General features: G+C 45.1%; 1 protein-coding gene across 5 annotated transcripts in view; it reads left to right on the plus strand.

Moving 5' to 3' along the window:
• Positions 1-27572, plus strand: part of TOGARAM2 (TOG array regulator of axonemal microtubules 2) — a 124329-nt gene that overhangs the window by 4585 nt on the left and 92172 nt on the right. For 2 of the 5 annotated variants that reach the window (XM_053306550.1, XM_053306569.1), the window contains exon 1: positions 13548-13695. The exons of the other annotated variants lie outside the window; for them this stretch is intronic. The gene's annotated coding sequence lies outside the window, so the exon portion shown is untranslated. Of the gene's footprint in view, positions 1-13547; positions 13696-27572 lie in introns of those variants that run through there. 5 annotated transcript variants of the gene reach the window in all.

Below are 27572 nucleotides of genomic sequence, written 5' to 3' on the forward strand. Positions count from 1 at the left end.
TTTTTATGCCTTAATCCATACAAGTTTGAATCCATACTGAGCTTGTCTGTAATAAGAGTAGCAAAACTTGCTGTAAACTAAAGTATGGAAGCAAGACTAGGACTTCTGGGAAAGGGGGGGGGCATGATTCTAGAGGAGATGTATCCTACTTGTGATGTATCCCACTTGTGCTACAATCTTCCAAAGCTAATACACTTAATACACTTAACTCTCATTATGCCCAAACCTATTATTTATTTTCAAGAAGTTATCTTGTTGCAGACTACAAGCAACATATACCTCTCCTCATTTCCTGGGTTTCAGATTTTTTTAAAAAAAGTAATGGGAAAGACTGCGCTCTCTGCTCAGATTGGAATTGGCTTGATATTTGCAAACTTTCTTGGTGAGTATTTGGGGGGGCGGGGGGCGAAAGCATGTCAGTTTCCAAGAGCAATGTTGGTGCATGTGCACTTATGGTGCTGACGCATGCACCTTATATCTTATCCTGGGAATTATAGTTTGCAGCTACAGCTATGGAGGAAGGTCACTTGGAAGTTCAACATACACTGCTGAATATAGGCACTCAGAAAGAAGAGAGGAGTTTAGAACTTGGTGGGGGATGGCAACCACATAAAATACACGCAAGAAGCAATTGGAATACTTACCCAAACAGAGAAGATATATTTGCCAAAGAAAAGGTGGCTTAGTTGTATGGTTTAGTCACATCGTTTGCAGCAGTCAACAAAAGCTTGACTGAGGGGGCTAACATTTTGCACGTGCACTTAACAATCAACCTGATCAGTCTGAACATTGGCTGTGCATGCACAGAATCTCATTTTACATTGTAAGCCAGAGGACAACTAGCAGGACTCCACGAGGCTCTTCTCACAAGCAGCCAAGACAGGACTAAGGCAGCCAGGCCTGGGCGAACTGCCAGGATCCACATGGCAAGGGCAGACCCGGCTATGAAGCCTGGCTGTTAAACGAGGTGAAGGGAGTGAGCACTCCCTTAACCCTGTTTAACTGACTGTGCCAGCACCAGCTGCTTTCAGCTGACATGGAGACACTGAGGGGTGTGCACCCATTGCCCGGGCGGGGGGGGGGGGATACCCACAATGCACCATGCATTCAAGCAGTGCACTGTGAGATTTCCAGCCCCCACAATTCCATGCTGCCTGGGGCAGCAGCAGGTCGTCTGGGCACATGATCCATGCACCCAGCAACTGGGACCCACCCAGTCGTCTGCAGGGGAGGTCAGCTTCTGTAGCCTTCCTCCCTGTGTGTTATCCTGCCTGGGTTCCTGATCGTGAGAAAGGACCCCATGGTTCAGAATCAATTCATAAGACATCTGAGTGGTGTCATGAGTCTATTCATAATGCACCTGCATGTTATTATGGACACATTTGTATTCTGAACCAGGAAATTATTTATTTTGGTAGCGTTCCTAGCTCTGAGAGCTATGTTGGTGACATTTCAGGAGCCACAAAAACCCTATTCTGGTGTTATAAAAAGTGAGGATGCCCCAAGAGTATGCTCTGAAGCCCCACCTCCATGCTGATAGGAACAAAGGAAGCTGCCATATACTGAGTCAGACCATTGGTCCATCTCGTTCAGTATTGCCTACACAGACTGGCAGCGGCTTCTCCAAGGTTGTAGGCAGGAATCTCTCTCAGGGCTATCTTGGAGATGCTGCCAGGGAGGGAACTTGGAACCTTCTGTTCTTCCCAGAGCCCGGTGGTTCTTGAGCGGGTAACCCGCTTGAGAACCCCTGCTAAAAAGCAGGTTTGCGGAGCAAGCGCTCCAGCAAACCTGCTTTTTAGGCTCATGAGTAGCCGCGGTGCGGCTTCACACCATGCCTACTCACGAGTAGACCCCCGCCCTGGAGGTGAAAAGCCACCTCCCAGCTCAGGGGTCTCCCCAGTATGCCCTGCGCGCTCGTGCAGGGCATACTGGGGCTTTGCGGGGGCCACGTGGCCCCCGCTCCCCCCACCCCCCGCCGGCTCCGTCATGGAGCCAGCCATCATGTGGGCGGCCAATCCGGCTGCCCAGGGCTCCCTGCTCACCCGATCGTGAGACCCGGTCCACTGTGTCCGAAGTATGATAGTTTGAGCCTGGTCATTTGTGCCTCGAGTGAAAATTGGTGTATGCATAATTCTGCTTCTTCTGGGCATGAGAAAAGCTATGGTTCTGAAGCCCCCATCCTGATTAGTGAGAATCCCACTTAGCCTATCCTCTGGATTCTAAGATTTTAGTTGCCACTGAGGTCATTCACACAATCAAAAACTGTGTTCTACCCAGGTTTGGGAGCTGTGTGCACTACCAATTCATTTGATTGGAAGCAAGGTAGGAGGAAAACCTGGGTAGAAGTGATTGTGTGGAAATTAGGTAGGTGGAGAACATGGGTAGCTTTTCCTCTTTCCTTGCTTCCACACAACCAAAAACTGGGAACACACACAGCTCCCAAACCTGGGTAGAACACAGTTTTTGATTGTGTGAATGGCCTCATTGTCTAAATAGTTTAAATTTTGTTTATCAGTCCTAGGAGCTACAAACTTGCTTTTTTAATAACAACAACTCTGATTCTCAGACTGCTGAATTCTGCACCTAGTACTATATTCTACACATGCATAAAATCACAGAATACACATAACCTGTTACTTTCTTAAAAAACATAAATACTGCAGAGCTGACTCTCCAGAGCAGACAGAGGATAAGTACAGATTTTGTGTCCTCCTTTTGCTTTTGATCTTCACCATTTCTCAGCCTCCCTGCTTTATGAGATTGCAATGAGGATCAAATGGGGAAACCACATTGCTGCTGCTCTGAACTCCTTGGAGGAAGGGACTAATAAATAAATGCTGATAAATGAAAACTTGCCCTGCGGTGAAGCAAAATGATTCATCAACATGACTCTGGTCTTGTTTGAGAAGTTTTGCTTTTGCCTTTAGTTCATTTCTTACTGCGGAGAAAGGTACTACTACAACAGCTGTAGCTGTCCCTCGGAAAATATATTTCCCAGATGGGTGATGACAGTAGGAGATTGGAGGCTTATTCCTAAGAGAGAGTGGTTGTATACAGTCAGGAGAAGGAGAAGGAGAAACACTTCTGCCAGGTTTTGTTTAATAGGGATGAATTTCGAGCAATTTGATGTGTGTGTGGATGCAAGCTAGAGTATTTGAGATGATGTCTGTGGCATCTTGGAATGGACAAATAAGGGGCGGCTGGAATATCTGGTATCCTCAGAAGTTGCTTGCTGCCATCAGTACTAAAGGGTGGGGGCGGGGGAGTGTCCACATGCGCTTATAGTATTGATACTGCAAAAACAGCCAGAGTAGTTTGGGAAGGATGCTGTCCCAGGTGCTGTGCAGTTAGAGAGGTTGTCCAGGCTGCATTTCAAAAAATTGGTTTGGCCATTGCTATGCAATCACAATCAAGCTAACCTCCCTTTGGCCATTTCCCCACCTTGGAATCAGCAAGGTAGCATTTACTGGGTTTGCATTTCCTGATATCAGTCTAGCCCAGGGATTCTCAACGTTGGATGTTATTGGACTTCAGCTGCCATAATCCCCAGCCCCAGGGGCCTTTGGTTGGGAATCATAGGAGTTGAAGTCAATTTGTTGCTCCTTATTGTATATTGGTTGTCTAAGGTTTGCCCTGGCATTTTTGTACCCCATAGATAGCATGATAGAAGGAGCAAAACCATAGTAGTGCTATCTCTCCTCTAACTCTCTTTTCCATCCGGAGGGGTAGGTGTCTAATAGCACAGATAGAATTAAACCTGTGGGATGGAAAACCAGCTTTAGCCAGAATTCAAAGATGCTAATTCATACTCTGACCTCCACTATAAGCAATCCTGCTTTCAGACGAAGGACAGCATTTGGCACACACTAGGGTACTTGGAAAATGTCCCTCAATAATTTAGATTGCATAGATTCCACCTTGGAGAAGTTAGAACGTGTGCCAAGTTGAGCTCCATATAGGAGCTGTGCTTGAACTTTGGTGGAAAAAAGTTTTATTGCAGAGGGGAGAAATTGACGTCGCTGGAGTGGCTGAAAGATTAAATTGCTAGTGAAGTCTTATGTGCATTCTTTGTTACATCTTCTCTGTACACACATCTTCTGATGCATGTCTAATTCTACTTCCAGGACCTTATCAAACCATCGTTTGCCATTTTGTCTGATCTGGGCAAACAGTGGTTTGCTCAAATCATAGTTTGCTTGTAAACCAGGATTGCCAATCAGTTGTAAGTCTGAGCTGTCTCACCAACTCTGCTGTTTCCCCCTCAAATGTCTTCAACTCCCATCTCCATTTCTTTTGCAAACAATTTTGCAGTTGCTATTTTGCAGTTGTATCTTCATTATCTTTTCTGATAACCTCCTCACCACCACCGCTTGTGTTCAGTGAATGCCTGGGAGAGAGAGGGATTGTATCCACTAGCTGCAGCCACTAGTCACACCCTTGGTGGATGAGTGCTTGGCATTTGTCTGAAAGGAGCTGGGCTGTGAGCAAGGAGGGCTTCTCCATGAAATGTGGGATGCTAGCCAATTTTAGAGCCCTGCAATTTGAAATCCTAGTCAGGTTGGAACTTTGGCAACCCTCAAGGTAATGTGAAACTCCAGATAGTGTGGAGGAGCCCTTGCCATATATGGCTCAACCCCCTTCCGGTGGGCACTGATATGAATGTGCAGCTATGCGGTTGGGATTGCCAGTGGACTTGTCAACATCAGGGGGATAATTAGTGACCACTATCCTGCTCCTTCCTGTTAGGTGTCACTGAACATGGAGGGGGATGGTTGGAGAAGGCAGGAACTGAAATTTGCCAAGGGTCCCCTGAAATCTGGAGTAGACCCTGGCTTTTATGTAGGAAACAAACATCATATCGATCATACAGGGGTATCTCTTATACAGGGGTTGTAAAATACTGTAAAATCGTCAATCATGACATTTTAAATTCTGCGCACTGGCTTTGCACCCATTTCTACCCAGAAACCCTTGTGTGTAAGGAATGTGGTGGGGTGTGAAGCAACCACTAGAGAGAGGTCTGTGGTTCTTCTCTTTCTTCCTTTCCAATTAGTCCTTGAATAGTCTCTGTCTGACACCTTGTGTTTTACAACTCTGAGAATGCCATGATTTGTTGAGCTCTCCCTGTCTAATTCCTGGTTATATACGGTTGGGCCTGTCGTGACGCGAGGTGTATTACTGATTGCCAGTGCAGCTGGGATGTATTTCTACCCATCTCTGTGTTTGGGGTGTTTATCTGATCTTGGAGCTGCTGCTATTACTTGTCAGCATTGTTTATGAAGCCTGGAGGAATTAAATGTTATTGATTACAAGGCTAGGAGTAACTGCAAGATCAGCAAGTAGAAATTTAGGTAGAGATTTGTCAAAAGGATGAGACTGCAGCAGCTAAAGTTTTAATTGGATGGACCAGGTCTCTTTCCCATGAAGGCCAAGCATCTGTGTACATCGTTTTCGAGAGGAAAACCTGGGTGTAGTATAGGGATGGTTTCCTGGTGGTTTTTTTTTTTTTTTAAAGGATGGCCAGTGGGGAAAAATATCTTGTATCGTTCACGCATAGCTAGACAGCACTGGAATCTGAAATTTTCTGAGATTGCCTTTCTTTCCAGAATGCTGCATGTCTCTCTTATTCTCAGAGCCCTCTTTTTCTTTAGGGTTCCCACGCCTTTAGGGTGCCATGCCATATTATTCAAGAGCTAATCACTACTTGAACTGTTTGTTGGTAGGAATGTGCAAAAATTGATTTTTAAATTTGATTTGTGCCCCAAACAAATCACCCCGATTTGTTTTGTATCCAAATCTACCCCCTCCAAATCACCCCAGATTTGATTTGTATTTGCTTTGATTGATTCAGATTCAGACTGGTTCAGACCACATAACAAGGACCTAAGGGCACCAAATTTGGGTGGTGGGTAGGTCCCCATGGGTGCCACCTGCCACCCAAATTTCAAGGCAGTGGGACACTTGTTTGATTTTTAATGAATTTTTAAAGTTTTTACTGATTTTTACTGATTTTCCGCCATAGGAAACAATGGGGATTTGAACTTGCCATATCCTAACCCTAAAACGGATCCCCAGCTTTCATTTAAAAAAAAAAGCTAAGCTCTAGTCCTTGTAGAAGTGGAGTTATGGAGCAAAATGTGCTGTCATTATTTTTCGAGTGTTTGGACTCTTTGGTAACCTTTCCTCATAATGAATCCCTATGAGGATTCATTGCACACCTTAAGAACATAAGGACAGCCCTGCTGGATCTGGCTCAAGGCCCATCTAGTCCAGCATCCTGTTTCGCACAGTGGCCCACCAGATGCCGCTGGAAGCCACAGACAGGAGGTGAGGGTGTGCCCTCTCTCCTGCCATTACTCCCCCGCAACTGGTACTCAGAGGCACCCTGCCCTTGAGCCTGGAGATGGCCCACAGCCCTCCGACTAGTAGCCATTGATAGACCTCTCCTCCATGAAGTCATCCAAACCCCTCTTAAAGCCATCCAGGTTGTTGGCCATCACCACATCCTGTGGCAGAGAGTTCCACAAGTGGACAATGCATTGTGTGAAAAAGTACTTCCGTTTGTTGGTCCTAGACCTCCTGGCAATCAATTTCATGGAGTGACCCCTGGTTCTAGTGTTGTGTGAGAGGGAAAAGAATCTCTCTCTCTCTCTCCACTTTCTCCATGCCATGCATGATTTTATAGACCTCTATCATGTCTCCCCGCAGTCGTCTTTTTTCTAAACTAAAAAGCCCCAGGTGTTGTAGTCTTGCCTCATAGGCCCCTGATCATCTTGGTTGCCCTCTTCTGTACCTTCTCCAGTTCAACAATGTCATTTTTAAGATGTGGTGACCAGAATTGTACGCAGTACTCCAAGTGTGGTCACACCATAGTTTTGTATAAGGGCATTATAATGTTAGCCGTTTTATTTTCAATCCCCTTCCTAATGATCCCTAGCATGGAATTGGCCTTTTTCACAGCTGCCGCACATTGAGTCGACACTTTCAACGAGCTGTCCACCACAACCTGAAGATCCCTCTCCTGGTCTGTCACCGACAGCTCGGATCCCATCAGCATATACTTGAAGTTGGGGTTTTTCGTCCCAATGTGCATCACTTTACACTGGCTAACATTGAACCGCATTTGCCATTTTGTCGCCCACTCCCCCAGTTTGGAGAGATCCTTTTGGAGCTGCTCACAATCCGTTTGGGATTTCACTACCCGGAAGAGTTTGGTATCATCTGCAAATTTGGCCAGATCACTGCTTACCCCTGCTTCTAGATCATTTATGAATAAATTAAAAAGCACCAGACCCAGTACAGATCCCTGGGGAACCCCATTTCTTACTTCCCTCCATTGTGAAAACTCTCCATTTATACCTACCCTCTGTTTCCTGTCTTTCAACCAGTTAGCAATCCACACATGTACTTGTCCCTTTATCCCATGACAGCTAAGTTTCCTCAGGAGTCTTTGATGAGGAATTTTGTCAAAAGCTTTTTGGAAGTCCAGGTAGACTATGTCAACTGGATCACCTTGATCCACATACTTGTTGACACTCTCAAAGAAGTCCAAAAGGTTTGTGAGGCAAGATTTACCTTTGCGGAAGCCATGCTGGCTCACTCCCAGCAGGGCCTGTTCTTCTAGGTGCTTTACAATTTTATCCTTGAGGATGCTTTCCATCAATTTGCCTGGAACGGACGTTAGGCTAACCGGCCTGTAATTTCCCGGATCACCCCTGGATCCCTTTTTGAAAATCGGTGTTACATTTGCTACTCTCCAGTCCTCTGGTACAGAGCCTGATTTCAGGGATAAGTTAAATATTTTAGCAAGGAGGTTGGCAATTTCACATTTGAGTTCTTTGAGGACTCTTGGATGGATGCCATCCAGCCCTGTTGATTTGTTAGCTGTCAGTTTTTCCAGACAGTTTAGAAAATCATCCCTTGTCACTTCTATCTGACTCAGCTCTCTAGCCTCCATCCCTAAAAAGCCTGGTTCAGGAACAGGTATATGCTCAGTATCCTCTGCCATGAAGACAGACGCAAAGAACTCAATTCAGTTTCTCTGCAACCTCCATATCCTCCTTAATAATCCCTTTCACTCCCTCATTGTCTAATGGCCCAACCATCTCCCTGGCAGGTTTCCTGCTTCTGATGTACTTAAAGAAGTTTTTGTTCTTCCCCTTGATACTTTTGGCTAAATGTTCCTCAAACTCTCTTTTTGCCTCCCTTATTGTCACCTTGCATTTCTTTTTCCAGAGTTTGTGTTCCTTTCTGTTCTCTTCGTTTGGACAGGCCTTCCAATTTCAGAAGGAAGTCTTCTTCCCTTTTATGGCTTCCTTGACGGTACCCGTTAGCCATGCTGGCATCCTCCTGGACTTAGTGGTACCTTTCCTCCTTTTGGGTATACAATCTAGTATTGTGGTTTTGAGTAAACTCCATGCACTCTGGAGCGAAGTGACTCTCCTGATTTCCCCCCTCAGCTTTCTTTTCACCATACTTCTCATTTTGGAGAAGTTTCCTCTTTTGAAATTTAAAATGTCTGTGTTTGACATCCTTGGTGATTCCCTCCCCGCATGTATGCTGAATTTGATGGCACTGTGGTCACTGTTCCCTAAAGGGTCGATGACACTGACATCACGCACCAGGTCCTGGGTGTCACTCAGAATTTGATCCAAGGTCGCCTTCTCTCTGGTCAGTTCCATGACCAACTGTTCTAAGGCACAGTCATTTAGCGTATCTAGAAATTTGACCTCTTTGTCCTGACTTGAATGTGAATTTACCCAGTCTATGTGTGGGTAGTTGAAATCACCCATAATTACAGCCCTGCCTCTCCTTGATGCCTCCTTGATTTCCTCCTGCATCTCCCCTTCAGTGTCGGCATTTTGATCCGGAGGGCGATAGCACGTCCCCAGTAGAATGATTCCTTTCCGGCCTTGTATAGTCACCCACAGGGTTTCTGTGGAGGACTCCAGTCCACTTAGGTTTTCTAGCTTGTTAGATTCTATCCCTTCTTTAACATACAGTGCTACCACTCCTCCAAGGCGCCCCTCCCTGTCCTTCCTATAGAGTTTATACCCAGGGATAACAGTGTCCCACAGGTTCTCACTGTCCCACCATGTTTCTGTTATGCCCACTATGTCTATTTCTGCGTTAGCAACCAAGCACTCCAGCTCACCCATCTTGGCTCGGAGGCTTCTGGCATTGGCATACAAGCACCTATACACCTTCATTTCTTCTGTTCATTTTGATTGTCACTGGACAGTGCCAACTGTCAACTGCCATGTGCCAACTACAGCCACCTGCAAGGCAGTGGGGTACTCATTTTAATTTTTAGGAATATTGAAATGTTTAGATTCTTTGGTGTCTAATAACTTTTCCTCATGATGAATCATAATGAATCCCTATGAGGATTCATTATACGCCTTCATTTCTTCTGTTCATTTTGACTATCATTGGACAGTGTCAACTGCTATGTGTCAACTACACCCTCTCCCCCACCCCACACCCTGGGATACTCAGTTTATTTTTTAAGTATTTTTGAAGTGTTTAGATTCTTTGGTGTCTTCATTACACACCTTCATTTCTTCTGTTCATTTTGACCCCTTTTTTTGCATGCCAGAAAAGGCATTAGACCAGGGGTTCTCAGTTGGGTCCCCAGCTGTTGGCCTTTGGCCATTGTGACTAGTGATGATGGGGGTTGTAGTCCAGCAACATCTAGGGACTCAAGTTTGAGAACTCTTGCATTAGATGCTTAAAATAAACAAACATGAATCCTGAGATGCTGATATCATTTTCTTTTGCACTTAGCTAGCTAGGCCTTTCAAAAGGCAGGCTTTAAAAATAACCCCACTAAGTAAGCTTTTAACTACAGCGCTGGTAACCTTTTATTTTCAATGATAACCCTTTGCAATTTGAACTGGCTGTGATTATCCTAAAAAGAGATCTTGGGGTCATAGCAAATCTCACTGAAAAATTAGATCAGTGTGTGGCAAAGATGACAAACTCAATATTAGGAATAGGAATGTGCAGAACTGGCTTACTTGTGAACTGGATTGCCACAAACCGGGCCTGTTTGAATAGTTCGATCGTGAACCAGTTCAAGTTGGTTCATCAAACCGACCAGCCCAGCCAATCAGTTCGACCAGACTTGTTTGCTTTGGTGTAGTTCAGTCCATGCACATCCCTTCTTAGTAATTATTAGGAAAAGGATTGAAATTAAAATATCCAGTTTCGTAATAGCTTTATAGAAATCTGTGGTATGGCTGGAATATTTTGTACGGTTCACATTACAACATCTCAAAAAGGTCAGTGGAGAGCTGGGAAAAATGTGGAAACGAAAATGATTACAGTGCCTTCTGTACAAGGAAAGGCAAAATTGTTTGGGGCTTTCTTGTTTTTTTAATCATAGTATGATGGAGCAATAAAATGATATAAAATTTTATTTTTATATTTTGTAAATTTAATGATAGAACACTTGGCATGGAATGAAAAGAGTACGCATAAAGGGGGGATTTTTCTCCATCGCCCAACATGGAATTGATTGTGGTAAATTCAGAACAAACTAGATCGGAGTTCTCAAACCTGGGTCCTCAGATGTTGTTGGATACAACTCCCATCATGCCCAGTCACAATGCCTAAAGACCATTGTGGTAGGGAAGGATGGGAATTTTAGCCCAGCATCATCTGGGCACTAACGTTTGAGTATCCCTGGACTAGACGAAGTACTATATCACAGATAATTAACTTATGGAATTTATTGCCACAAGATGTACTAACATTGATCATTTTTTAAAATAGTTGCACAAATTCATGATTGTTAGCCATGCTAGCTAAATGAAACCTCCATGCTCAGATACAGTATACCTCTGAAATTGGCATGCAGGGAACAAGGGCTGTTGTCATCATACCCTGCTCGGGGAGCTTCCTAGAGACATCTGGCAGTGCAGTATTGGAAACAGGCTACTCACTAGCTGGACCCTTTGTCTGATCTAGTAGGATTCTTCTTACATTCATATCACTTTCCCAGGATTGCACTGCATGGATTCATGCCATGTTGTCCCTGATTTCAATGCATCTCCATAATGCATTAAAAGCAGGTACAATAAGTTTCCACAATTCTTCCTGTTGCAACAACACCAGAAGGTGCAGACACAGCCCATAAGAACATAAGAAAAGCCCTGCTGGATCAGGCCCAAGGCCCATCTAGTCCAGCATCCTGCTTCACACAGTGGCCCACCAGACGCTTCTGGGAAGCCCACAGGCAGGAGCTGAGGGCATGCCCTCTCTCCTACTGCTACTCCCCTGCAACTGGTATTTAGAGGCATCTTGCCTCTGAGGCTGGAGGTGGCCTATAGCCCTCAGAGTATATCATTGATAGGCCTGTCCTCCATGAATTTATCTAAACCCTTCTTAAAGCCATCCAGGCTGTTTGCTGTCACCACTTGCTGTGACATAGAATTCCATAGGTTGATTATACGTTGTGTGAAAAAGTACTTCCTTTTTGTCAGCCTAAATCTCTTGGCTATTCATAGGATAACCCCTGGTTCTTGTTTTATGTGAGAGGGAGAAATTTTCCCCTGTATCAATTCTCTCCACACCATGCATGATTTTATAGACCTCTACCATGCCTCTCATCAGTCATGTAAACCAGGGATTCTCAACGCTGGGTCTCCAGATGTTATTGGACTTCAGCTCCCATAATCCCCAACCAAACGCCACTGGGCCTGGGGATTGATTGATTGTTTATAATATTTCTATGCTGCCCAAAATCTGCATCTCTGGGCAGTTTACAATTAAAATAATTTAAAACATTTAAAACCCATATTTAAAATATTAACTATAAATCTAATTAAAAGCCTGGGTGAATAAATGTGTCATCAGTGCCTTTTAAAAAGTTGCCAGAGATGCCCCCCCCCCTCTTATTTCAACAGGGAGCATATTCCAAAGTCCAGGGGCTGCAACGGAGAAGGCCCATTCCCTAGTAGCTGCCAGACAAGTTGGTGGCAACTGCAGATGAACCTCTCCAAATGATCTTAACAGGTGGTGGGGCTCATGGCGAAGAAGACGTTCTCTTAAATACCAGGGGCCTACGCTGTTTAGGGGTCACCTAAAGTGGCACAGCGGGGAAATGCTTGACTAACAAGCAGAAGGTTGCTGGTTCGAATCCCCACTGGTACTATATTGGGCAGCAGCTATATAGGAAGATGTTGAAAGGCATCATCTCATACTGCATGGAAGGAGGCAATGGTAAACCCCTACCAAAGACAACCACAGGGCTTTGTGGGTGACAGGAGGCAAAATCGACTTGACGACACACTTTACTTTAAGCTGTTTGGGGCTTAAAGTAATAACCAGCACCTTGTATTCTGCCCAGAAACGTATCAGCAGCCAGTGTAGTTCTTTCAAAACAGGAGTAATATGGTCCCTCCTAGAGGAGAGCTGGTCTTGTGGTAGCAAGCATGACATGTCCCCTTAGCTAAGCAGGGTCCACCCTGGTTGCATATGAAAGGGAGACTAGAAGTGTGAGCACTGTAAGATATTCCCCAAAGGGGATGGAGCCGCTCTGAGAAGAGCATCTAGGTTCCAAGTTTCCTCCCTGGCTTCTCCAAGATAGGGCTGAGAGAGATTCCTGCCTGCAACCTTGGAGAAGCCTCTGCCAGTCTGTGAAGACAATACTGAGCTAGATAGACCAATGGTCTGACTGAGTATATGGCAGCTTCCTATGCTCCTATGACCCAGAGTCCAACCTAGCCGCCGTTTTCTGGACCAACTGCAGTTTCTGGACTACGTACAAAGGCAACCGCATGCATGCCCTGCGTGAGCATGCGGGGCATCCTGGAGAGACCCCTGAGCCCAGGAATCCACTCATGTGTCGCCGTGTGCCACTGTGACACATGAGCAATGAAATGAGGTTAACAGAGCACTTGCTCTGTTAACCTCGTCTTAGGGGAGGGGTAGTTAGGCGGGCTAGCAGCCTTGGGAGCACTGGGTGAGCCTGCGAGCCTGGTGGCTCCCATGCTCCACGGAAAGTGGGCTAAGCTCCCTTAGCCCGCTTTCCGTTGATCATGGGAATAACCTCATAGAGCGCATCGCAGTAATCCAGCCTAGAGATTACCAGCATATGTACCAACGTTTAAAATATTAGCAGTGTTATTTCCAACCCCCTTCCTAATGATCCCCAGCATGGAATTGGCCTTTTTCACAGCTGCTGTACAATGGGTCGACACTTTCAACGAGCTGCCCACCACGACCCCCAGATCCCAGGAACCCATGGGATCTCCATTTGTCAGAAAGCTGCTGCTGTTGCTTTGAGGCGCCACTGAATTTCCTTTTGCAGGGAAATTTGTTTGGCATTCAAGCTTCAGGAACGGCTGCTGGCTTTCGTCTTTCTTTTCAAGCTCCCACGTTGGCAGGTCGCCTGGTCTCCCCTGACACCCAGGTCCCAGAGATTTGTTTGCCTCTCACATGCCAAATGCCTAAAAAAAGGAGCCAATCAGATCAGACTCACCTAATGCATTAATGAATCTGCTTATGTGCAAGCAGGCTTAATTCCTTAGCAAGAGGTAACAGGCTTTTGCACCTAGCAAGAACTCCAAGGGACCCAGAAGGGTGAAGGATGTTTGGAGGAATGCAGAACCTCTCCATTGTATCCATCACACTGTGAACACTCTAAATAAGCCCCAAGGGTCAACTGGGGACACTGAAACAAGGATGGAGGTAGGTTTCCTCTCTTGTTGTTATTGTTGCAGCAAACATGCCTTTTGCTGTCTGCTTCCTGCCTTTTGCCAAGTACTGTAGCTTGAAGCTGTTTGGGAAAACGAAAGCTGAATAGGATTTGTTTACTACTCCCAAGTGAACTGCTTCTGTTGGAATCATTAGTGGCATGCCAGAGTGCACAGTAATGCGCGGCACATGGAATGTGTAGGACGGCTATGGCTTCAACCATCTCACACTTAAAGGGGTTCACTTAATTCCTTGCCACTTTTATGTTGGGTATGCATGGATGTCTGGGTTACAGTGTCTGAGAAGCCAGTCACAGTTCAGATCAAAAGCTTGGTTCTTCTCAGGGGTGTGTCGTGTGTACTCAGAACTAATAATTTAAAAAAAATGCAGTATGAAAAGCTGAATTCTGCTAGATAAATGGATTAATTTATATTCCCTTGGATAGCAATGTATTCTGGTCGTGTGAATAATGGGTGAGAGTCAATGAGCTAGGCGGGTCCCTGAAGACTTCTCGGAATTGTTCACATAGGGCTTAAAAATCCCTTTAGTTTGCATCTCCTCTAGAATGGCGGGTGTGCATTCACATACTGGGCAGATTTACCCCGAAGTCCCTGCAAGCTATCAGGGAGCACTTCATACACAATTCAGGTTTTTCACTGTGCGTTAGAGTGTAGCCCGATTTATATCCAGGGTAAGAAAATCCACTTTTTGCCTCAGGTTTTTTGGTCAACTTTGTACTCGCAGTAAAGCCTTGCAGAAAACCCATGGTAAAACCTGCTGTCTGGGAAAGCTCCTGGAAATCATATGGAGACACTCTCTAGCTTACAGAGATTTGACCAGGAGGCTGCTTAAAAACCCATCTGAATTCAGATAAATGAAATCTATACAGTTAGTATCTTGTGGCAAGGGGAAAATAGGAATCAAAGTATAAATAAATATTTATATCCCACTTTTCCTTGAAGTTGCTCAGAGAAACACACATAGTTTCCACTCTTTTTATCCTCATAATAACCCTGAGGGGTAGGTTAGGCTGAGAGAATGACTAGCTCAAGATCACCCAATGAACTTCATTGCTGTGTGGGGATTTGAATGTGGGTCTCCCCATTCCTAGTCCAATACTCTAATCACTACACCATACTGGGTCTCTCTTATATGTATGAAAAACATTTATTTAGGTCAAAAATCACATTTATTATATAACACCCCCTCTTTCCACTTTTGCCTCAATCTTGACATACATATAAAGGGAAAGATGATGATGATGATGATATAATCCTAAACCAATCCAAAGCAGAACACAACCATGAAATAAGAAAGCAGCAATAAAAGCAATTCCAACCTAAAACAGCAGTTCCCAACTTTGGATCCTCAGATGTTGCTGGATTACAACTCCCATCATCCCCAGCCACGATGCTCTTTGGCCATTGAGGCTGAGGGTTGATGAGAATTATAGTCCAACAACATCTGAGGACCCAACGTTGGGAATCCATGAGGCAGAAGACTGGGGAAAAGGAACCAAGATGGAAACACAACCATTCTACTCAGCAGTCGACAAATTGAAAGCTTGTTGGAAAATAAAAGTCTTCAAGTGGTGACAGAATATTTTCTTGGTATCAAGCCATTAGAATCTCCAGGAAAGGAGGCATAATGGGAGCCTCTCTGGGAAGCGTGTTTCCTAAATGGGGCATCACTACTGAAATGGAGATGGGCCACCTCTCAGTGGTAGAACATATGCATTGTATGCAGGAGATCCCAGATTCAGTCCCTGGCATTTTTTGGTAGGGCTGGGAAAGAAGACCTGAAACTCTGGAGGCTGCTCCCAATCTGGTAGACAATACAGAGCTAGATGAATCAGTGGTCTGATTCAACAGAAAGTCAGTTTATATGTTCAAAAGATTTTCTTGAAATGAAGAAAAACGAGAAGCACCCAATCAAAATGCAAAAAAGGGGGGGAGCAGGGGGGGAGGCCAAAGTCCCTTCAGGGGCAAACTAAAACACATAATGAAGTGTATGTGTCTTCAGGTAGGGCTGGGAAAGACCCCGACTTGAAATTCTGGGGGGGCTGCTCCCAATCTGTGTAGACAATACAGAGCTAGATGACCCAGTGGTCTGATTCGACACAAAGCCAGTTTATATATTCAAAAGATTTTCTCCCCAGCTCAAGCTCTCAAGGCATCTTGAGAAGGATCTGTGAAAAAAATCCTAATTCTCTGGCAGACGCATACTGGAGAACATGGCTCTTCTGGTCCATTTATGAAGCTTAAAAATAAAGCTCAATTAATGTATGTGTCCTTTGAACAAAGACCTTTCTCTTCCCCCACTTGCCATTTTTTTTACAGTACCTCACTGCACAGCCCAGAGGGAGGAGGGATTACTGAGGGTTGGCATGCCTGCCAAGCGTTGTTATTTGACATGTCAACTTATTTTTTCTTCATTCTGCACATTTTACCACTGAAAATATTAGCAATGATGTGAGCAGTAGGTTGTGGTGGGTCATGGCCCACCCATAAATGGCTTGTTGAGAATGCCCTTTTATATGCTAGGACCTGAATACTGCTCTCTTTTCTAGCGTGGAGTGTCAATTCCCCTGCATATGAATGATGCTAATTACTGTAGAAGGCAGCCTTGTTACTCTTATGCTGACTTGCTTGCTTTTCCACTGATAAAAAAGCATATTGAGAGAGTTTCTCATCCTTCGGGTCATGACCTATAATGGCAAAGATTATTTTTATGCTATTGCTGTTGATCTGATAATCTAGCAAAGTTTGCAAATGGACTCATGGCTCTGCATGAGCCTGGATTGGCCTAACACACTCCTTTTTAAAGTACACTGGTATGGCCATGCATTATAAAGGGAACTGCACTCGAAATGGACACACACCCTTCATGGCTGACACAGAACCTCAGAGGAGCTTGGTTCTATCGCAGGCCTGGTCTATACATGCAGCTGAGATGAGGTGGCAGGGTGCTCAAATGGACTCTGCAACTCCATGTTGCACATGGGTGGTTATATTTTTAAAATACTTGCTTGCTTACATTAAAAAATGTTTGCAAATAGAGAATCAGCACAGCAGGCAATGAAGAGATGGGACAGAACCAGTTTTAATTTTTTTTCTGCTTGCAGGCAGGGTTTTGTTGTTTTTTTAAATGTGGAGGATAATTTAAAACTGGGACCCACCAATTTCAGTCTTAAGTGGTTTCGCTCATTCTCCTCCTGATCAGGCTCTCAATGCGGTTTGGATCAGAGCATTAGTACAAGAAGAAATCAAGTGGGAGCTCACCTGTGCCAGTACTATATGCAGTGGGGCTCACCCGGATCTGGCATTTGAGAGGGCCTTGTGATAACAGCTCCAAGGGCCCAAGAATGTAAATGGTAATGGCATAATTTAATGACTGAAGCCTCTTTTCTTCCAAAGAGTTTTGTATCATCTAAGGAGGCAATGTATCTGTTTTTCAAAACTTTTTGTTCCAGTTTTTTTCTTCCAATTCTTCCACTTCATTTCTATTATTATGTATTTTTATTGTTAAAAATAGTGAATTAATATATTACTGACTGAGCAAAATTCATATACCCTACAGTTGCGGGGAATGCAGAAATAATATGGCTCATGTGGATATTCTTAGGTGGAAGATGGGTAATCTTTCCAAAATCTTCTGCAGTGGGGCTGATGCAAAGAATCATCAGCTTTCATAGTTTATTTATATCTTACTGTTCCGGAATTCAAGGTGGCATAATGAGGTTCCTAGATAGTCTCCTATCAGGCCTTAGCCAGATCCAAGGTGACTTTGCTTTAGAAGCTTAGCTCAATTTGACTTGAGACCAGATCCTGATTCTCTGTCATTCATCACTGATTCCATTGCCATCTAAAGGTCTTATTGCAGGGGTCAGCGACTGGAAGCCCCTGAGCCAAAGCGGAATGCCAGCTGACCTCCCCAGCTGCCAATCCAGTGGTAAAGGGGAGGTAGGGAGAGATTACATTTTTAGTGTTAGGCTTACCAGCAGCCTGCATAGGTGGGATGATGAGAACTTGACCCACAACTCCTCACTTTAAAAAAAAAAATCAAAATAGCCCTCCAACTAAACTAGTTACTCCTGAGCAGGGTCCTCTTACCTCTTTGGGTGGTTTTCTGTTTTTAAGGTATGTCAATAAATGTTTGCTATTTATGTTTATGTGTTTAGCAATTTCCTTCCTTCTTGGATTTCTTATAATTTGACAACATATAGGTGTTTTTCAAAGTGTTTGTTAATTTTCTTCCTTTTGGTACAGACTTCTTATCTTTCATTAGTTAACTTGATTATTAAACCCACCAATATCTTTTAGGACTTGTTGGTTAGTGCCTGTACCAGTCTCTGGATAGGCATTGTATTTAAGCTGCTAGACAATGAGACGATTCTCACGATCAGTGGAAAGCAGGCTAAGGGAGCTCGCAGGCGAGTACAGTTTCCCCAAAGTGGGTAACCCGCTTCAATACCCCTCCCCTTAGCCTAGGTTAGCAGAGCAAGCACTCTGCTAACCCGGGCTTCCTGATTGTGTATTGTCGCGGCGTAGCTCTGCACTGTGGTAACACATGAGGAAATCCCCATTGGGAGAAGAACACTAGCGGCTCGGGAATCTCTCCAGGATGCCCCACGTGCTCGTGCAGGGCATCATAAGAACATAAGAACATAAGAACAGCCCTGTTGGATCAGGCCCAAGGCCCATCTAGTCCAGCATCCTGTTTTGCACAGTGGCCCACCAGATGCTGCTGGAAGCCACAGGCAGGTGTTGAGGGCATGCCCTGCCTCCTGCTGTCACTCCCCTGCAACTGGTACTCCTGGGACTTCTGGGGGCTGTGTGGCCCCCGATCCCTGTAGCCCCTGCCGGCTCCCTAACAGAATTGGCAGTTGTGTGGGTGGCCAATCTGGCCGCCCAGGGCTGCAGCCTTGATCGTCTGTGGGGAGAGCGGGCTAAGCCCACTCTCTCTGCAGAACCCCCTCTGGAGGGTCTCACTGATTGTGAGACTCGCCTCAATGTGATAGTGTTCTGGGTGGTCACTGTTGCCAGGTTATATGGCAACTGATACATTTTACGCCAAATTCTAGTCACCATTTAGGATTGAATTGAGAATTGCCATTCTTCGTGATAACTCATAGTCATGGAACCAATCTATATTCAGAATGCAATCATGTGTGAAGCATGTGTCTACACAGGTGTACTTGGTTAGAAAAGTTCTAGCCTCATAAAAGTTTACAGTCCTGAAGCATATGATAAATAAATAAATTGTGGTGCTCAGCTACATCAAGGTGGACTACTGCTGATAGACACTTAGATTTCAAGGACCACAATTACCTTGAAGAATAATTAAAACATCAAAGCTTCCCCCATATTACCTGACCTGTAATGGCCAACCTGTGGTTTTGCTCTGCTTGTGTCTCATGTCAATGCAGAACTCTCTTCCTGCCAAAATGTTTCCATTGTAGTTTTCACATGCCTTAAACATCTTTACTGTGAGACGGCAGTTGGGACAATTTGTCATTTTTGAAACAAGGCTGATGAATCAGGCACACCTTGCTAGTCAATTAAAAGTTTTTAAATAAACGGATCTGATTTTATTCTGATAAATTGACCTATTAAATATTGCAGCCCTAGTATAATTTCAGAAGAAGAGCCATGCTGGATCAGGCTCAAGGCCTAACTAGTCTAGCATCCTGTTTGGTACACTGGCCAGCCAGATACCTAAGGGAATCCCACAAGTAGGAGATGAGGGTATGACCCTTCTCCTGCCCTTGCTCCCCTGCACCTGGTATTCGGAGGCATCCTGCCACTGAACTTAGAGGTAGCCTTAGCCTATAGCCATCATGAATAGTAGTCATTGATAGACTTGACCTCCATGAATTTGTCTCAGCCCCTTGAAAAGCCATCTAAGCTAGTGGTTATCACCACAACTTACAGCAGCAAATTACTTTGATTGATTACATGCTGTGTGAAGAAGCACTTCCTTCTTTCCATTCTAACTCTTCTGCTAAGCAGTTTAATGGATAATCCCTCATTCTAGTGGGGGGAGGGGAGAGAGAGAGAATTTCTCTCTGTCCATTCTCTCTCTGCTCCCTGCCTATCCACACCATGCATGATTTTATAGGCCTAATTTATGTCACCTTGGTCACCTTTTTACCTAAACTAGAGTGCTTCAAATGCAATAGTCTTCCTTCATAAAGAAAGTGTTCCAGCCCTCTGATCATTTTAGTTGTCCTCTTCTGTACCCTTTCTGGATCTAGAACATCCTTTTTGAGATGCAGAGACCAGAACTGCACACAGTATTCCAAATGTGGAATTATAAACTCCAGGTTTGATTTCAAGCAGATCATGCCCATTGCCCTAAGTTTGTTATTACTGAAGACAAAGCCAGTTCATATTTTGATAGAATAAAACTAAATCTAACACATTTTCAGCCAAATCCTAGCAACCAGTCTAAAACTATTAATATGTGAGGCCACTTTTGATGGTTTACTTACATTCCCATCTGGCCACTGTTAGAGCCCATAAAAACCTGCAGTCTTTAGCTTTCCCTGTTGGATTACCCAGAGTGAATACAACCTGAGAAGGTACTGCATCTGGAACTTTGTGCCCTTAGCAAAGCTGAAGTATGCTGTTAAGCCAATACACAATTAACTGGATTAATAGCAGAGGAAACCTAATGAGGTTAACTCCTGACCATGTGATTCTTAAGGATGTAAGCAGATCCATAAATGCCTAGTTCATACCATAAGAATAGCCCTGCTGGATCAGGCCCAAGGCCTCTCTAGTCTAGCATCCTGTTTCACACAGTGGCCCAGGTGAGGGCATGCTATCTCGCCTGCTGTTGCTTCCCTGCAACTGTAATCTTGCCTCTGAGGCTGCAGGTAGCCTGTAGCCACCAAACTAGTAGCCACTGATAGACCTGACCTCCATAAATTTGTCCAAGTCAATTTTAAAGCCATCGAAGCTAGTGGCCATCACCACATCCCATGGCAGTGAATTCCATAAATTACTTATGTGCGGTATGAAAAAGTATTTACTTTTGTTGGTCCTAAATTTTCTGGCCATCAGTTTCATGGGATGTCTCCTGGTTCTAGTGTTGTGAGAGAGGGAGAAGAATTTCTCTCTGTCCATTCTCTCTCTGCTCCATGCATAATTTTATACACCTCTGTCATGTCTCCTGGTAGTCACCTCAGTTCCCAGCAAACCTTGGTGTAATGGTCTTTGATTGGGGAGTCTGGGAGTTGTAGTCAACAACATCTGGGAATCCCTTTTAAAGGGAACACTGCCCCCAAGCCCCATAATATCCTCTGTGCGAGAGGATATGGGGAGAATATATTCTATATAGGCGATAGAATATATCTTCTCTCCATATATATATCCTATATTCTATAGGATATATATATATAGAGAGAGAGAGAGAGAGCGAGAGCGCAATTGATAGAATTCGGGGAGGATATGTTCTTGAGTGCATGATGCAAGTATAGATGTGCATTGGTACAAGTACATTGTTCCAAGGAATTAACTCCTGCCATGGGCCGGCCACATTGCATTTGCTCTGTTTGGGGTCAATGATTTCCATGGAACAAGAGCATGGCATAATGGAAGTACGTTCTGCCACTCAACTCAGATTCAAGGCTAAAATTGAATAAATAAAAGCCATCTCTATATCAATGAATTTCCCATTACCTGGCTCTTGGTCCTTACGGCTGGGGAATGAATGGCAGCTCTGTAGGCTTTCAGATAAGGGGTGAGGTCAGCACAAGGCATCCTTGGGCAGCTGCCATGGGTTCAGCATCCTGTGGGCCCACTAGGTCCCCTGGAAAAGATGGGGTCCAGCCAGCATCAGGTGGCCACCAGCTAAGGAGTGGGTCTCTCACCCTTTTCTGTAGTAGCGGAGTAGCAAAAGCAGGTTTCTTTCATCCCCAAGTGGGTCAGTAATAACCATTCTAGCTGACAATTGCTACTTGCCATATTTTGCCCTTACAATGCTCCACAAAGCTTTGCATCGCATACTAATTGGGGCACTGCAGGCAGGGGATAAGGTGGACAACAACTGCTGAATAGAATGCTGTTGGCCCACCAAGAATGAAAAAACCCTACATTAACATAGGAACATAGGAAGCTGCCATATACTGAGTCAGACCATTGGTCTATCTAGCTCAGTATTGTCTACACAGACTGGCAGCGGCTTCTCCAAGGTTGCAGGCAGGAATCTCTCTCAGCCCTATCTTGGAGAAGCCGCCAGGGAAGGAACTTGGAACCTTCTGCTCTTCCCAGAGCGGCTTCATCCCCTGAGGGGAATATCTTGCAGTGCTCACACTTCTAGAGCCGGGTCTCACGATCAGTGAGACCCAGTTTAGCGGGGTGATCCGGCTAAGCCCACTTTCCCTGCACATGAGCAGGGAGGGAGCCCTGGGCGGCCGGATCGGCTGCCCACACAATTGCCAGTTCCATGATGGAACTGGTGGGGGCTGGGGGAAGTGGGGGCTGATCAGCCCCTGGAAGCGCCAGTATGCCCTGCGTGAGTGTGCAGGGCATGCTGGTGAGATCCCTGGAGCCGGGAGGTGGCTTTTCACCTCCCCTCGGGGGTCTCCTCATGAGTAGCCGTGCCGTGGAGCCGCGCTGTGGCTACTCACGATAAAAAAAAAACAGGTTTGCAGAGTGCTCGGTCCGCAAACCTGGTTTTAGGGGTGGGCTACTTAGGCGGGTTAACCGCCTGGGAGCCACCAGGCTCTCCTGCGAGCTTGGTGGCTCCCACGATCAGGCAAAATCGGGCTAGGCTCCCCTAGCCTGGTTTTGCCGGATCGTGAGAATAGCCCCCTAGTCTCCCATTCACTGCTATTGTAAAAGGAGGGGACTTTCAAACGTTGAGTCATCTTTAGAGATTTGTCACTCTAGGCAAACTGTCGTGATCTTGAGCTGTGTTGAGTGCTACCCTGTCTACTTATTTCCCATCCTGGGTTGGGATGTTTAAAATTCAGATTGTCTTCCTTACCCCACTACTAGGGCCACTAGAGTGCCCCCTTTCCACAATCTCATCAACGTCATTTGAATCCTTCCAGAGTGGGTCCCTTAGTAAAAATCATCATTATAGCTAGGGTTGTTCTACAACTCAAACAACTTCAACAAGCCTTGTGGAAGTATCAGCATAGCTTCTTTAAGAAGTCATGCTGCATTAATTTGTTAGAATTATTTTACTTTTTCAACAACAACAACAACAACAATAGACAGATATGGATGATATGAGACATATTAGGCCTATTCACACAATCTTCAAGATCAAAGTAGGAGGCATTCTACCCTGGTTTGCATGATTGTGTGAACTCATAAAAATCCCTCCAACTCATGTTCCTTAAAACAGGGTAGCCCAGCTTTTGTACCCTGCTCTTAACCAAGGTAGAAGAAGAGGAGAGCTCTCCTACCTTACTTTTCTGATCATGTGGATCCACTTACCTCTTCTATCCAGCCACCAGGACCCAGCAGTCCTGGAAACAATATAAAACTGTGGCTGCAACACTGCTGCCCATGCATGTGCCACTCTGAAAAGGATACACTATGAACTGGCAGCTCAAAGCATGTGTGGAAGCCATGGAGGCTCTGGAAGACTATCAGCTCCTGATTTCAACACCAGGCTTGGCTTAATCGTGTGTTTCCAGGGTTTGTTGATCCAAATGGAGGTTCTGTTTGTGTGCATGGCAGGAGCTTTCTAACCCTCTAACCCACCCACCCCCAAATGTTCATATGAACAGACCTACTGTTTACTTGGATTTTCAAATGTTTATGATGAAGTCCCTTATCAAGACTCCAATGAAAATAACAGTCTTCTTACACACTAATAACTGGAAACAAAATCAAAGGTTTTCATAATGAGTGAGGAAACAGTGAGTGGGACAGATATGGTGCTAATTAAGTCAGGTGTACATAGAGACTGCCCAGGTTAGGCTGTGCGTGAGAAAAATCAGGACCCAATCCCAGCGGGGCAGCATGCCTAGCCCCACTATTTACCCCAGCTGTTAGCTGAAGTTAAGGGAGCGAGCACTCCCTTACCCTTAAGTGATGCACATTTGGATAAACAATATGCTAACTTCCCAAGCATGTTAATGGTCAATGCCATTCTTGCAGTCTCCACGAATCAACATCAACCTTCCGGTGACTATTGAAAACAATACTGGAGCTTTTAATGACTATATTTTGAAAAAATACTGGAGAAAAGTATGAGAAAAACAGATCTCCAGGAATACCTTCTCTCAGAGGTGGCAAGCCAACTCTGAATAATCCTTCTATTAGGGGGCTTATTAATCTGCACATCCACAAAGGGGATCTAAGTCATCACCTGCCAGCAATACCCTTTAGCAAACATACAACCAATATTGGTGACCACAGGAAAAAGCTTGACTCCTGGTGTAGCTTCCTGGTGTATAGTGAGACAGTTATGTGCACCTTTGGCCAAAAACAGGACTTAGCTATTTATTCATTACTTCAGTGTTATGTAACTCATGGTTTTTGCTGTGTGGCAGGGAGCATGCCAAAAGTTGGATGAATCATTTGTGCTGGGTGGCCATGGCTAGTAGCTGTGCACTGGGAATCAACAGAAAACAAAACCATACAAAAAGGATGTGGTTGTTGAGGGCGGAGACTTTAATTTCCCTGAACATTAGCGTAGACATTACGATTGTTTGCCTATAGGTTTGACAGCATAATGCAGGCGGTGCTGATCCATCCACGGTGCTGGTGGGTTCTAGCAGTGGTGCACCTAGGTAATTTGGGTGCCTGGAGCACCCCGCCCCCTGGCAAGTTAAGCATCATTCCTTTACACACACACACACACACACACACACACGCTCTTGAGGGCACAAACAGCAACTGAACTCACAAGAATGTAAGAATATAAAACAAGTACATTTATGCAAATATGCATTAGCAGAAACATTTCAACACGCAACTTAACATATTCCCCTCCCACATATTTCTCTCCCCACTCCTCCCTCTGTTTCTAAAGCACCCAGTGCAGACCACAATTGTACTCGGCCACCCGCTGCAGTGCGGGGTGGCAGTTTGATGCGGTGACCACACCACCCAGAACAGACTAAAGAGGATTTGGGGGGCCCCAGGGGGTGTGGAGGCCCTGGACTTCGGCCCCAAAATTTAGGGATAAGAGCACCTCTGGTTTTCTAGTAAGATGCCAGCAGTGTTGTGCTTTTGCACAAGCATGCGAATACCTCAGATAGTGTGCCCACACACTGGAAATGCTCTAGTTAGATTGGAAACACTTTGCTGACAGTCAAGCAACCTTGAGCCACTGTACTTAAAAACAAAAACAATTTAAGGTGAAATAGAAGTAACTGCGGAACTGGAATATATTAACCAACTCAACATTGCTTCCCATGGTTTAAAAAGGATTTTATCTACATCTCTCACAGCAAAAGGTGGTGTTTAATATTCATGCTTTGATGCTCCTGGATATGAAGATTTTATTTGGATTACATGATCTGTTCTTGTGTATTCAGGCTATTAGGATTAGGATGTGGGGTCTGTAGGCATTTGTCTGTGAGTGAACAGAAAAACCAACCCCTCAAACTTACTAATATTTCAGGACAGCTTGTGAAAGGAAAGGACATGGGGGGAACTGAGAACAACATGGAGAGCTTTTGCAAATTAGTTCAATAATGAATATTACATATAGTCTGTATAATCTTCTTTCCCCGAATTTTGTTTCTATCAGTAGCTGGTTTCATTTCTTTTTAGCACTGGAGGCTACTTCAGAACTCAGCATGCTCTTGGTACTAGGCTTCCACACACTTTCTTCTGTATCTCTGCAGGACTCCATTCAGATCTTTGGTGGTGAATTATTAATTCCTTTCTGTTGCTCTAAGTGAAATAAGTGGGGGCTGTCTATGAACTGTGAGCCTATATGCTGCCAGGTTCCAATGAATGCTTATCCTGTGTGTGTTCTTCCTTCCTGCCTGCAACTGTAGTGGTTGACTGCTCCCTGTCCAGGTGTGGGTCAGGTTACCATGCAAAAAGGCCAAAGGGCCTTCAGTTTAGCAGGTTTCAGAGAATAAAGGAGGCTTCTCTGACTGGCAGCGGGCCCTTTTAATTTAGAAGAGTGAAAAATGCCAGACGTGCATTAGTGTGCATGAATTGCCCCCTTCGCTAAGCAGGATTTGCCTTGGTTTACATTTTGATGGGTGGCTTTCTTTCTTTCTTTCTATTTATTTATTTATTTATTTATTTTGCTTATGTCTTGCTCTTCCTCCGAGGAGCTCAGAGTTATTTTTATCCTCACAACAAACCCGTGAGGTAGGTTAGGCTGAGAGATACATGACTGGCCCAGATGCACCCAGTGAGTTTCATGGTTGAATGGGGATTTGAACACAGGTCTTCCCAGTCCTAGTCCAACACTCTAACCACTACGCTATGCTGGCTCTCCTTCCTGGCACATTTTAGTATATATGCTGCCAAAGTAAGCACTGTCTGCTGTGAGATCTTCCCCATGGGGATGAGGCAATAGCTCAGAGATAAGAGTACCTGCTTTGCATGCCAAAGGCCCCCAGTTCCCTCCCTGGCATCTCCAGGTAGGGCTGGGAAGACTCCTGCCTGCAACCTTGGAGAGCCGCTGTCAGTCAGTGTAGACAATTCTGAGTTAGATGGACCAATGGTCTGACTCAGTATAAGGCAACTTCCTAAGTTCTTATGACTAAGACTTCAGAGCTGCGTGCCCTACAAGGTACAAACAGAGCCTTCTTTTTCAGGATCTGGAAGAAGTCAGTCTGCCTCCAGCATACACAGTAAAGAACTGTGGATAGCAGATCCACTTGTAGCAACACGACATGCAAACTGAGAATTCTCTTGACCTTCTTGGATGCTTCATGGAAAGTGAGGATGGTGGTCCTATTGGGTAGGCAGGCCCCTTGCTAATCCTAGTGCCCTCACAAATAGCGAACCTTGCCATCCTCCAGAACCAGCTCTGCATCTGCTTCTTGCACTGCTCTCTAAACAAGAGGCAAACTTTTGCTGAGAGAAATGGCCCTTCGCTTTCTTCAGCAAAATGGGCTGGAAGAAAAAGGAGCCAACCTATATAATCCCCCCACACTAGTAGGAGTGGCTCACTTTCCCTCTAGCTTGTCTTCCGATAGTGCTCTGCATGACCAAAGTCTCTCTTGGGACGCAGAGGTGTCGTCTAATGATCAACAGATGTTCGCAGGTATGTTTGCTTGTAGCTTCTTTAGGGTTCGGTCTGAAGCACACGTTGCCGCAACTTTGCTGAAGCAAATCAGGGCTCATCACTGTTTGGATGGGGGTCTGTCTGGGAACCCTGTGCATATTGCCTTGAGTTCTGGCAAGTAAATGAAGCAAATGGCTCCCATTCACTGAGGCTGTTCTCCTGAGTCACCGAGCTTGGGCTTGGCTGCCTATGAAAACCGCCGGGATCCACGCGGATCCTGGCAGACCTGCAGCACCAAGCGCAGCACTGAAGCCCGGCTCTTAGCTGAGGTTAAGGGCTCAAAAACCAAGCTGCCAGGATCATGTGTCAGTGCAAGCTGCGTGCAACTTGTGCTGATGCAGAGATGGGTGCCTAGAGAACCCATCCCCTTGGGGAAATCCCCCAGTGAGCCGCGCTTGGCTGTGGGATATTTGAAGTCCTGGCCTTTGTTTTCCCCTGCTGCTCCCAGCAGCATGGGTTGTGTGGGTGCGCAGCTTGTGCACTGCAGGGGCTGCAAACGATCATCATTTGAATCATCATTGATCATCGTTGTTGAACCCTGCCAGGGGCGTAGCTATAATTGAGCAAAAGGGTTCAAAGAACACGGGCCCCCAGCTCCCAAGGGCCCTCCAGCTCCATCCCTCCCTATTTCCTTCATTATCTCCCTC

The sequence above is a fragment of the Hemicordylus capensis genome, chromosome 1 (genome assembly GCF_027244095.1).
Source record: "Hemicordylus capensis ecotype Gifberg chromosome 1, rHemCap1.1.pri, whole genome shotgun sequence".
Lineage (NCBI taxonomy): Eukaryota > Metazoa > Chordata > Lepidosauria > Squamata > Cordylidae > Hemicordylus > Hemicordylus capensis.